Source organism: Pongo pygmaeus, chromosome 10, assembly GCF_028885625.2.
Source record: "Pongo pygmaeus isolate AG05252 chromosome 10, NHGRI_mPonPyg2-v2.0_pri, whole genome shotgun sequence".
Classification (NCBI taxonomy): Eukaryota; Metazoa; Chordata; class Mammalia; order Primates; family Hominidae; genus Pongo; species Pongo pygmaeus.
The window spans coordinates 65,896,141-65,909,253 of NC_072383.2; the positions used below are offsets into that span (position 1 = coordinate 65,896,141).

Sequence of the window (13,113 nt, forward strand, 5' to 3'; positions counted from 1 at the left end):
ATGAACACGGAAATCCAGTCGGCTTCAAATCATGAAAACTCTGCTGTACTATTTATGCTCCAGAGTCCCCTATTGATCAGGCCAAGGCTAGACTTCATTAGACGATATCCTCGATTGGTAATTTGCCCTTTCCTATGTCACTTCCCTTTTTCTGTTATAGGTTTGGCCTGAAGAACACTTCCTCAATAAGTCCCTTGTCCTCAGTTTCTGACTTAGGCTCTGCTTCTGGATAACCCAACATAAAATGAAGAAAATTTGAGTTCCTGGCCATACTTCTGGTTATCACACCTAATGATTTCTGATCTTCACAATGACTCTTCGAAGTAGGGATTACTAATCCCATTTTATGAATTATTAAGGTAGGTACACTGAGCCAGATTCAGCAAAAAAGGTAGGATGCAGAAAGATAGTTCAGATAGATACTGAACTGCTTCAGTAGTTCCTAAGGAGGAACTGATCAAGGCTGCCTTTAGCAGGAAGGTACTTGGCAACCCAACTCCAGAGCCCTAGACTCTAACTTCCCACAAACCAGTTCCTTCAGAGGGAAGGCAGAGGTGAGAGGACAGAAGCTGTATCTTTTCTCAATCCATGTTACATGGTCATTCTTCTAAACCTTTGAAAATTAATCTTAGTCATTTCCGATGTCTGGCAGGTGGAATATGTTAAATATGTTTTCAAATTAACATATACCTAAGGAGTCCAGGGTCTAGATCGCAGTGCAATTTCTCTCGGTTTGGAGTCTTCATTATTTGTCTGTTTCCCTGGAGCTAGGATTCCTCCCTATAGTGAGCCTTCTGACTGCAGCTGATAGCATTCCTCTACCTCGCCTTCTGATGGGGTGGTTCAGGACCAAGAGTAGATTCATAAATACACAAGCCTGGACATCTGAATGAGTTGGGACTTTCTGGATCAATCATCCAGGCTTGAGGTAAGCTTTCAAGTGACTAACAAACATGGCAAGACTGTGCTGCATGGGAACCTACTGACCAGATGGAAGAAAACTTAATTGAACACAGAGTCGATTTTCAAAGTTTAGAATATGGTGTGTTGAGATACGTTTGTTAGCTTTCTCCTTTCTGCTAGGGGACGCTGTTGAGGAAGCATGGTTAAAGTCTCTCTTCCCACTGCTGTCGTGTCTAAGTCGCTGTCTCCTAAAGAGCCTAAACGGCTGTGGAAGCTCCTCATTGGAGGGTTGAGCTTTGAAATAACCGCTGAGAGCCTGAGGAGCCATTTTGAGTAATGGGGAAATGCTCACAAACTGTGTAGCAATGAGATCCAAACACCAAGTGCTCCAGGGCCTTTGGAGTTGTCACAAATGCCACTGTGGAGGAGGCAGATGCCTCCATGCATGCACGGCCACACAATGGGATGGAAGAGTTGTACAACCAAAGAGCTGTCTCAGGAGAAGATTCTCAGAGACCAAGTGCCCACTTAGCTGTGAAAAAGATATTTGTTGGTGGCATTAAAGAAGACACTGAAGAACATCACCAAAGAGATTATTTTGAACAGCATGGGAAAATTGAAGTGATTGAAACCATGACTGACCAAGGCAGTGGCAAGAAAAAGGGCTTTGCTTTTGTCACCTTTGATGGCCATGACTCCATGGATAAGATTGTCGTTCAGAAATACCACATTGGGAATGGCCACAACTGTGAAGTTAGGAAAGCCCTGTCAAAGCAAGAGGTGGCTAGTGCTTCATCCAGCCAAAGAGGCCAAAATGGTTCTGGAAACCTTGGTGGCTGTCATGGAGGCAGTTTTGGTGGGATAGACAACTTTGGTCATGGAGAAAACTTCAGTGGTCATGGTGGCTTTGGCGGCAGCTGTGATAGTAGTGGATATGGTGGCAGTGAGGATGACTATAATGAATTTGGTAATGACAGGGGTTATGGAGGAGGTGGCCCCGGTACTCTGAAGAAAGTCGAGGCTATGGAAGTGGTGGAGAGGGTTGTAGAAACCAGGGCAGTGGCTTCTGTGACAGCTATAATGACGGAGGCAGAGGTGGCTTTGGCAGTGGTAGTGGAAGCAATTGCAGAAGTGGTAGAAGATACAATGATTTTGGCAAGTACAACACTCAGTCTTCAGATTTTGAACCCATGAAGGCAGGAAACTTTGAAGGCAGAAGCTCTGACCCCTATGGTGGTGGAGGCCAATACTTTGCCAAACCACGAAACCAAGGTGGCTATGGTGGTTCCAGTAGCAACAGCAGCTACAGCAATAGCTACTGCTTTTTTCTTTTCTTTTTTTTTTTTTGGTCGTTGTTGTTTTGAGATGGAGTCTTGCACTGTTGCCTCCGGGCTGGAGTGCAATGGCATGATCTCGGCTCGCTGCAACCTCTGCCTCCTGGGTTCACAAAATTCTCCTGCCTCAGCCTCCCTAGTAGCTGGTGCCCACCACCACACCCGGCTAATTTTTTGTATTTTTAGTAGGGATGAGGTTTCACTATGTTGGCCAGACTGATCTCAAACTCCTGACCTCGTGATCCACCCACCTTGGCCTCCCAAAGTGCTAGGATTACAGGCATGAGCCACTGTGCCCAGCCAGATGATTTTAATTACTGCCACGAGACAAAGCTTAGCAGGAGAGGACAGCTGGAAACATGACAAGGAAACTACAGATTACAACAGATTTTTGAACTCAGCCAAGCACAGTGGAGGTAGGACCTAGCTGCTACAAAGAAGACATGTTTTTGACAATATTCATGTGTATGGGCAAAAATCTCAAGGACTGTAGTTGTGACCAATTGTACAACAGTTTAGTTTCTGTTCTGTAGAAAGTGTAAAGCATGCCTATAAAAGGTTTTAATGTCAATTTTTCTTTGCACCCATGCTATTGATTGCTCAATGTAATAGTCTGATCATGATGCTAATTAGATGTGTCCTTTAAAAAACAATATGATGTGTTGTAGTACATTGGTTGGCTGACATTAATGAAAAGACCTACCTATTAACATTGATAACTAAATCTGGATTTCTCTCTATAAAGCTACCCAATTGGGTCCCACTGGCTGAACTTTATATGCTTCAGTGGCCTCTTAACAAAAGACTGCCTCTAAATTAGACTAAGTGTCTTAGAACCCTGTGGTCTAGAGAAATGAAGTGAAATGTAGTAGCTGGGAGGAACAGGGCATTATACGTCAAAGAGAAGAACTATCTTTCGAGATAAACTAGCACCCCACCCTAGACCAGCTTCATGGCTGACTCTCAGAGCATCATATTTTCCACTGATGGGCTGAAGATTCATAAATGTAGTAAACCACTGAAAACAATTGCTTCATAAGACTTCTTTAGAAAATTCCTCATGGTACTACATCTACAATGTAGAGGGCTTGTCTTCAGCTCCCTCGACATCTCAAATTTTTTGACACATTCAGTACATGCCTGTTATGTCTTTAATCCCAGAACACATGTATTTTCCCCTTCCAGATGATTTTTTTGCAGATGTCACAATGGAGAAGAGCTGTCAGAGGTGGAAGTAATCAGGCTGTCACAAAGATATTACTTTTTTCTTCCAGTGCTGGAAGGCAGTCAGGAACAAGCCATGCATTAGTCTAAGAGCCATGAGATGTATAACTCCAGGTTTTTAAAGCTCATAGTAGAAAACGAAGAGGGGGCAATGGCATAGCAGGTGAATGCATTTGGGGTGTGTTACAGACCAAGCAAGAATCAATCACTTATGTCTGTCAGACCAGATGGATCTGGAAACAGTTCAATCATCAGGGCCAATGTGATATGTTGTGATATGTGATATGTCACAACAATGTTTTCCCTGCAGGTTTCAAGCCTGTTTAAAAAAAAAAATGTTTTTAAACTTGAAAGGAAGACAAGTGACCAATATTATAAGGTTAATGCAGAAAATAATGGTCATAGTATTTAATAAACTTCAATTTATCAAATAAACCTGTATGTCAGTCTTTCTGGCTTTAGGCCTGTTTGCATCAGAATTATCCTGGAGGCTTCTTAAAACAACAAAAATGAGCACACAAACATCTATTTAATCATAAGGGAATTTTCACCTAAAATAATCTCCCCCTGTGATGTAGATTCACACTGGAGTTGAGTATAATAATTTTGCTCTCATCAAAAATAATTGGAAAGAGAGGAGCTTTGGGATATGTCATTTTGATCTAAGAAAACTTATTGGCTTTCTTGCTGCTTCTTTGGATTCTTTTTTGCATATCATCTGGCAAGTGAGCAGGTGCACAGCTCTGATAACCAGGAAGGAACCCCCGACCCCACTACCACTGCCTCAGAGCAAATACTCAATAAATGGTCACCTCATTTCCACCCCCCTCCCTACTCCCACCCAACAGGCAAAAAAGCTTAAACCTAGTAAAATCTCTGAGTGCTCAACATGGAATGGAAAACCCAGAAGAGCAAGGTTGGAAATTGTAGCTGGGAAGTCCCAAGTTCTCTGGTTCCTCCTGGAAGAGGGCATGAAGGTGGCTTTGTGTAAATATGGGCATTTTAATTTTTATTTGATGAGCCATAGAAAACTAGATAGTCCAGAGATAAATAAAGGAACTGGGAATGTTGGAATCCACAAATATTGACCATCAGTTTGGGATTGGCAGCTTCTCTCCTTCCCATCTTTATTACCAGTTATAGCGCTGTTACCTTAGATGCACACATGCTTTACAATAATGTTTTTGAAGCCAAGCCCTAGAGATTTCTCAAATATGCTTCCTATGTCTTTCTAGAGGCCCAAGCAATTACCTCCCTCATTTATTGCCTCCTATTCAACTTGCGCAGCTTTTATGTGATTTACATATTAAGCTTCTGTTTAAGATTGTGTTGTCTGGGCGCGGTGGCTCCTGCCTGTAATCCCAGCACTTTGGGAGGCCGAGGCAGGCAGATCACGAGGTCAGGAGATCGAGACCATGCTGGCTAACACGGCGAAACCCCGTCTCTATTAAAGATACAAAAAATTAGCCAGGCGCGGTGGCGGGTGCCTGTAGTCCCAGCTACTCAGGAGGCTGAGGCAGGAGAATGGCATGAACCCGGGAGGCGGAGCTTGCAGTGAGCCGAGATAGCGCCACTGCACTCCGGCCTGGGCGAAAGAGCGAGACTCCATCTCAAAAAAAAAAAAAAAAAAAAAAGATTGTGTTTACACGGTTCCACTGCACATCTCATCCAGGTTTTGAAAACTATTTAGATTTTAGGAGTTGCATTCTACTCTAAGTAACAACTCCAAACCTGCACCATATTTATTGGGTGACTTTAGGCCACAGTACCATTTTGTACAGTAAGGTATCTTCTTATGAAACAGAGAAGATATGCTTACTTCCTTACAGGATAAATAATGTGATGCTGAATAAGATAAAGCTAAAGTTACTAAGAGACAAAAACTGTATATTAAGTGTTATAACCACACATTAGAAGACCATTTTAGATTGTGGTTTCAGGGTGCTAGAATATTTGAACCCTGTTTGCTTAACTGACTAATCTAACTTTTTGGTAAGACTGGTTATATTTTTTTCTGTATAGAGAAGAGGTGATGAGAGAAAGTATTCTTTAGTTTATTCATTCACAATTTTTTAAAAAGGTCACTCTGGTTACTGCATGGAGAACAGAACTGGTGGGGGATCTGTTCATGCCTGAGGAGGCCATTTAGGCACCTGCTGCCATCATCAAGGCAAAAGATAAATACCTAAGTTTAAAAGAAAATTTATTTTTACAAGTTATAGATGTAAACAAGTCTCATATGCATGCCCAATAGATCTACTTTGTCCTACTAAAGGAGAAGGAGGATAATGCAGATATAAACTCTAGAACAAGACTGCCTTTGTTCAAATTCCAGCTTTGTCATTGTAGGACCTTGCTTAGACAAATTACTTAATTTTTTAATCTCTGTTGTCTCATCTTTAAAAGGAGGCTAATAGTAGTATCTGCCTTATAGGATTGTCAAGAATAAAGGAGTAAGTATATATGAAGTGTTTAGAATAGTTCCTTCCAGTCAATCAGTGGTAACTTTTTTTCCCCCCCCAAGCATAAAGGATCTAAATGGGGCAATGTGGCTAATGGCCTCTAGAGGGCAGCAGAGGAATAAGAACAGAGTGGACGACAGGTTCAGAGAAAGATGTCCTGTCTGATGGAAAAATGGGGAGAAGGGCACTGTGAATCATACAAAATGGAGACTGAGCTCACGGCCATTTATAGCCTGCTTTGGGGACGTTTTCTAATAGTTCAAATCATTTTGTAGACAAAAATCAAGGACTGGAATAAGTGAAGTAATGAGAAGGATCCAGTCATGTATCTGAGAGCATACGTCCAATAAACCTCACTCAAAAGCTAGCAAGAAAATCTTGACTGTTGGCAGGAAGCACAGCTGATACTGAGGGCTGGGGCCTGAGTTCCTTTCCACTTGGCCCTCTCCATGCGACCTGGGCTTCCTCACAGCATGGTAGTTGGGTTACAGCATGAGTGTCCCAGTGAAATCAGGCAGAAGTGGGATCACGTTTTAATGACTCAGAAAAGACATGTATCACTTCTGCCATATTTTAATAGTTAAAAGTCTAACAAAAGCCCTCTTAGTTCCAAGGGGATAGGACACAGACTCCATCTCTTGATGAGGGGGTAGCAAGTTTCTGGAAAACTATATTAACAGAAAATACTGTAGCCATTTCCATAAAATACAGTCGGTCACAAAGTGCTTTCCTAGAAGTTCATACTGCATTCTTTCTGCCTCATTTTCACATGCAAAGCATCAGCAAATCCTAACAGACCGGGCTGCAAAATACATCCCAAACCTGATCTGATCTCACCATCTCCACTGCTCCCACCCTCGTCCAACCCAACATGTTTCTCTACCTGGATCACAGCAAAGTCTACTGAGAGTTTCCTCATCTCCAATTTAAAACCCCATAATCTACTATTTATAGGGCAGCCAGTGAGAACTTTGAAAAAATGTAAGTCTAATCCTATCACCACTGCTTATCTTAGAACTATCCAATGGCTTTCAATTATGCTTAGAAGAAAAGCCAAACTCCTAATGGTGGCCCACAAGACCCTCCATATTTTGGCCCTATTTATCTGTCTCATTTCATCTTCAGGCTTCTTTCCACCACACTCACTCTGACCTTCTTCCTCTCACTTTAGCTCCTGGGTATGTTTTCAACTCAGGCACCTCTGATCCCAAATCTCTTCATATCACACTGTTCCATGATTCAAATCTGCTCGAACCTTCCCAGACCACCCAATATCAATGAGCATCGGTCCCATCACCATCTATTCCTTAACCCTCCTTTATTTTCCTTAATGTACTTATCACTGTCTGAGCTTACACTGTGTATGCATTTGAGTCCTTGTTCATAGTCTGCATCTCCCTCTAGAATATTAACACTTTATGGGCAGGGCTTTATTTACTGCCATATTAACAGTGCTTAGATCCACTCAATAGTTAAGTTGAATATTGAATAAAGAATAAAAGAAGAAACAAAACAAACAGTATAGCCTTTCAAATCAGTGGTGGTGTAAACGAAGATCTATTATCACTGTCATGAAAATGTGATTGTGTTCTTTACTAGATCTGGGCTATCCTTTCCTAGTGTCCTGTGGTTTCACAGACTAGTTTAGGAATGGTTGGTTGTTTCTAATGTGTAGCACTTAAGAAACTTTCAGCTTGAACCTAAGTGTTTCCAGTGCTGAGGTTCAGTCATGTCTGGGCATGTTTGGTGAGTTGGTGGTGACAGGCCTCAAATAATTCAATTCTAGTGAAATATTTGGCTTTAAGTGGATGAGGAGGAAAGGTACTGTGGCTTTGGTGTGGGTGTAGTTGGGGATAGGTATAGAGGAGAGGAAGAGAACCCGAGGACAGCGACGTTCAAGTGAACATGTTATCACTCGTCTGGACTTCTCAACACAATTGAACACACTTCCTATATTTGGAGAATTCCCCACCTCCTCTGCAGCCAGTACACTGGTCTGTGACACAGACCCAGACAATCACGTGCACCTCAGCAAGTTTTCTAATCACAAGCATGTGTTGCAAAGAAACAAGTGCCACCTAGAGCCCACTCTGGTGAGAATGGCAGCTGGTGAATTCAGTTACTAGAGGGAGGGATGGCTAAGGTCACACCACGAGCTAGTACCAGCAGGAGTCTGTCCCTGGTGGAGTCAGCAGTTATTCCCACCCGGTCAGATCTTTACTGTGACTCTGAGAATTGATGCTGGCTGGGAAGCCTCCCAGCCTGCTTTCTGGCCTCCTAGGAAATCTTATATTCTTTAATAAATTCATTTTCTGCTACTACTAGATTTTAATTGGTAACAACTGAGAACTCTGACAGAAAAAGATAGGGTGTTTAATTCCAGTCTACTTCACTGATTAGGCCTGACACCTAGGGAGAAAAGACGTAGAAGCCAAAATGTCAGGAATTATTTTAATAAGCAATTTTGTAAGACTTGGAGTTTGAACAGCGGTACTTTGCTCCCCAGGCAACAAAGTTCTGCATCAAGCTGGAAAATGAACACTTGCCCACTTTTCCCTGAAACACAGCAGGGTCCTGGCTCCATGGAAGCTCTGGTGAAATCGTCTTCAAACATCTTTTAGAAGGTTGAATACTTTTCCATTGAGATACACAGGACCCTTCATAAAACAGATGAAAGTGGACTGCTTTGGTCAACGTGACACTTGGAGCCCCTAAAGCCAGGATGGCCTCATAAACCCCTCAGTGGTGAGGCTCAGTGGCAGTGCCTGGCTGCGGGCTCCCCAAATCTGTGACACCCAGCAGGAGAGGGACAATCTCCTGAGATGACACCTGAGAGATACATGCCAGGAAGGTAACAGGTGCCACATGAGCAGATTTATCTCTGAGCATATGCCCTGATGCCTCCAAAAAGGCTGGCAGGGAGGCAACTTTGCAAGGACTTTGGGCTTTGTTTCAGGAATGAAGACAATTAACCACAGGATTTGAATATTCTGTAATTAATGTCTTTTCTAACATAATCTAGTGAAGCCTGGGGAATTTTTAATTGCATACCTCTTTACTCAACTATGTCATAGCAGTAGTACATTATGCATATTCAAGTCACTGAAGTTGCCTAAACTTTAGTAAACTTGCTTATTCGTTCTGTTGCTCATTAATTTCTCCCAGCCTTGTGGGAGAGCAACTAAAGTTAATCATCACTACCTCTCCACCTGGCTCTCCAAGGGTTGTCAGCTCCTATCCCCCACCCTTCATTCATCTCTCAACACCTCCCAGAGAGCTCCGGACATCTCTGGCATAATGTTCTGATCCAATATTTGCCTATTGGACTTCATGTCCTCACATCATTTTAGCTGCCTTTGTAACCAAATTCCCATAGGTATTTTATATATAAAGGGCATGAGCTTCGGGAGATGAGTGAGAATCTAATGCTTGATGATCTGTCATTGTCTCCCATCACCCCCAGATGGGACCATCTAGTTGCAGGAAAACAAGCTCAGGAGGCTGGGCGCAGTGGCTCACGCTTGTAATCCCAGAACTTTGGGAGGCCAAGGCTGGCGGATCACTTGAGGTCAGGAGCTCAAGACCAGCCTGGCCAACATGGTGAAACCCCATCTCTACCAAAAAAACAAAAATTAGCCAAGTATGGTGGCAGGCATCTGTAATCCCAGCTACTTGGGAGGCTGAGGCAGGAGAATTGCTTGAATCTGGGAGGCAGAGGTTGCAGTGAGACGAGATCGTGCCGCTGCACTCTGGCCTGAGTGACAGAGCGAGACTCATCATAAACAGAAAACAAAACAAAAAAAAAACAAGCTCAGGGCTCCTACTGATTCTACATTATAAGTTGCATAATTATTTCATTATATATTACAATGTAGTAATAGAATAAAGTACACAATAAATGTAATGCACTTGAATCATCCCAAAACCACCGCCACTGCACAGTCCATGGAAAAACTGTCTTCCAGGAAACCAGTCCCTGGTGCCAAAAAGGTTGGGGACCACTGAGTTAAAGAAGGCTGTAACCTAGACAAAGGCTGGAAACTAGACAAAGATGTGAGATCAGGCCAGGGTATACTATAAGTGCAGACATTAAAAATGAAGCAGTTTGTACCTCGGCCAGGAAGACTTTTATATGATTCCTTCAGTAGTTGAAAGTGGTAAGCTGATGAGCCACACTTCAAAAGCAAATGGTCCGGGAGACACTTAAAGAAGTGAGTGTGAGGACAGAGGTAGAACTCTTATGGCTCCCCACTGCCTTATCACCAAGTCCAAACTCTGTAGCAAGGCATGATCCAGCTCCTGCCTACTGCTTCAACATTCCTTTAAAAATAAAATATCTCGATTATCCTGATTTGATCATTATGCATGATATGAATGTATCAAAATAGCAAATGTACCCTTCCAAATATGTACATCTATTATGTATCAATAATAAAATGTTTCTTACACATAACCAGGCACTGGCCACAAAAAATAATAATAATAATAATAATAATGTGGTTTCTCCACTGCAGCAGGCTCATTAATCATCCTTGTGTTTCCATAATTTGTATTCTTAATTCGTAAAGACCTTTTCTACTATTTCTTCTCCTGGATAACTCCTGCTTTTCAAAATTGAGATGCTCAGACATTCCTCTCCTCCCTAAGGTCTCCGTCAGACTGGATTAGGTGCTGCTGGTCTGTACCTCTAAGCACCCTTCCTGTGATTTCCCCATCATCATGCTGGTGGGACAGCACTGTAGCTATCAGTAGCTTGATTGTTTCTCCTTTAATTGTAAGATTCTTTTATTATTATTATTATTATTATTATACTTTAAGTTCTAGGGTACACGTGCACAAAGTACAGGTTTGTTACATAGGTATACATGTGCCATGTTGGTTTGCTGCACCCATCAACTCATCATTTACATTAGGTGTTTCTCCTAATGCTATCCCTCCCCCAGCCCCCCACCCACCAACAGGCCCGGTGTGTAATGTTCCCTGTCCTGCGTCCAAGTGATCTCATTGTTCAATTCCCACCTATGAGTGAGAACATGTGGCGTTTGGTTTTCTATCCTTGTGATAGTTTGCTTAGAATGATGGTTTCCAGCTTCATCCATGTCCCTGCAAAGGACATGAACTCATCCTTTTTTATGGTTGCCTAGTATTCCATGGTATATTTGTACCACATTTTCTTAATCCAGTCTATCATTGATGGAAATTTGGGTTGGTTCCAAGTCTTTGCTATTGTGAATAGTGCTGCAATAAACACGTGTGCATGTGTCTTTATAGCAGCATGATTTATAATCCTTAGGGTATATACCCAATAATGGGATGGCTGGGTCAAATAGTATTTCTAGTTCTAGATCCCTGAGGAATTGCCACACTGACTTCCACAATGGTTGAACTAGTTTACAGTTCCACCAAGAGTGTAAAAGTATTCCTAGTTCTCCACATCCTCTCCAGCATCTGTTGTTTCCTGACTTTTTAATGATCGCCATTCTAACTGGTGTGAGATGGCATCTCATTGGGGTTCTGATTTGCATTTATCTGATGACCAGTGATGATGAGCATTTTCTCATGTGTCTGTTGGCTGCATAAATGTCTTCTTTGAGAAGTGTCTGTTCATATCCTTTGCCCACTTTTTGTTGGGGTTGTTTTTTTCTTGTAAATTTGTTTAAATTCTTTGTAGATTCTGGATATTTGCCCTTTGTCAGATGGGTAGATTGCAAAGATTTTCTCCCATTCTGTTGCCTGTTCACTCTGATGATAGTTTTGTTTTGTTTTGTTTTGTTTTGTTTGCTGTGCAGAAGCTCTTTAGTTTAATTAGATCCCATTTGTCTATTTTGGTTTTGTTGCCATTGCTTTTGGTGTTTTAGTCATGAAGGCTTTGCCCATGCCTATGTCCTGAATGGCATTACCTAGGTTTTCTTCTAGAATTTTTATGGTGTTAGGTCTTACATTTAAGTCTTTAATCCATCTTGAGTTAATTTTTATATATGGTGTAAGGAAGGGATCCAGTTTCAGCTTTCTATATATGGCTAGCCAGTTTTCCCAGCACCATTTATTAAATAGGGAATCGTTTCCCCATTGCTTGTTTTTGTCAGGTTTGTCAAAGATCAGATGGTTGTAGATGTGTGGTATTATTTCTGAGGGCTCTGTTCTGTTCCATTGGTCTATATCTCTGTTTTGGTACCAGTACCATGCTATTTTGGTTACTGTAGTCTTGTAGTATAGTTTGAAGTCAGGCAGCATGATGCCTCCAGCTTTGTTCTTTTTGCTTAGGTTTGTCTTGGCTATGCAGGCTGTTTTTTGTTTCCACATGTACTTTAAAGTAGTTTTTTCCAATTCTGTGAAGAAAGTCAATGATAGCTTGATGGGGATAGCATTGAATCTATAAATTACCTTGGGCAGTATGGCCATTTTCATGATATTGATTATTCCTATTCATGAGAATGGAATGTTCTTCCATTTGTTTGTGTCCTCTTTTATTTTGTTGAGCAGTGGTTTGTAGTTCTCCTTGAAGAGATCCTTCACATCCCTTGTAAGTTGGACTCCTAGGTATTTTATTCTCTTTGTAGTAATTGTGAATGGGAGTTCACTCAAGATTTGGCTCTCTGTTTGTCTATTATTGGTGTATAGGAATGCTTGCGATTCTTGCACATTGATTTTGTATCCTGAGACTTTGCTGAAATTGCTTATCAGCTTAAGGAGATTTGGGGCTGAGACGAGGGGGTTTTCTAAATATACAATCATGTCATCTGCAAACAGAGACAATTTGACTTCCTCTTTTCCTAGTTGGATACCCTTTATTCCTTTCTCTTGCCTGATTGCCCTGGCCAGAACTTCCAACAATATGTCGAATAGGAGTGGTGAAAGAGGGCATCCCTGTCTTGTGCCGGTTTTCAAAGGGAATGCTTCCAGTAGTTGTCCATTCAGTATGATATTGGCTGTGGGTTTGTCATAAATAGCTCTTATTATTTTGAGATACATTCCATCAATACCTAGTTTATTGAGAGTTTTTAGCATGAAGAGCTGTTGAATTTTGTCAAAGGCCTTTTCTGCATCTATTGAGATAATCAGGTGGTTTTTGTTGTTGGTTCTGTTCGTGTGTTGGATTACTTCTGTTGATTTGCGTATATTGAACCAGCCTTGCATCCCATGGATAAAGCCGACTTGATCATGGTGGATAAGCTTTTTTGATGTGCTGC

General features: G+C 41.8%; 1 pseudogene; it reads left to right on the top strand.

Moving 5' to 3' along the window:
* Window positions 1-1,102: 1,102 nt before the first annotated feature.
* The window catches only part of LOC129010731 (heterogeneous nuclear ribonucleoprotein A1-like), a 76,127-nt pseudogene continuing 64,116 nt past the window's right edge, over window positions 1,103-13,113 (top strand).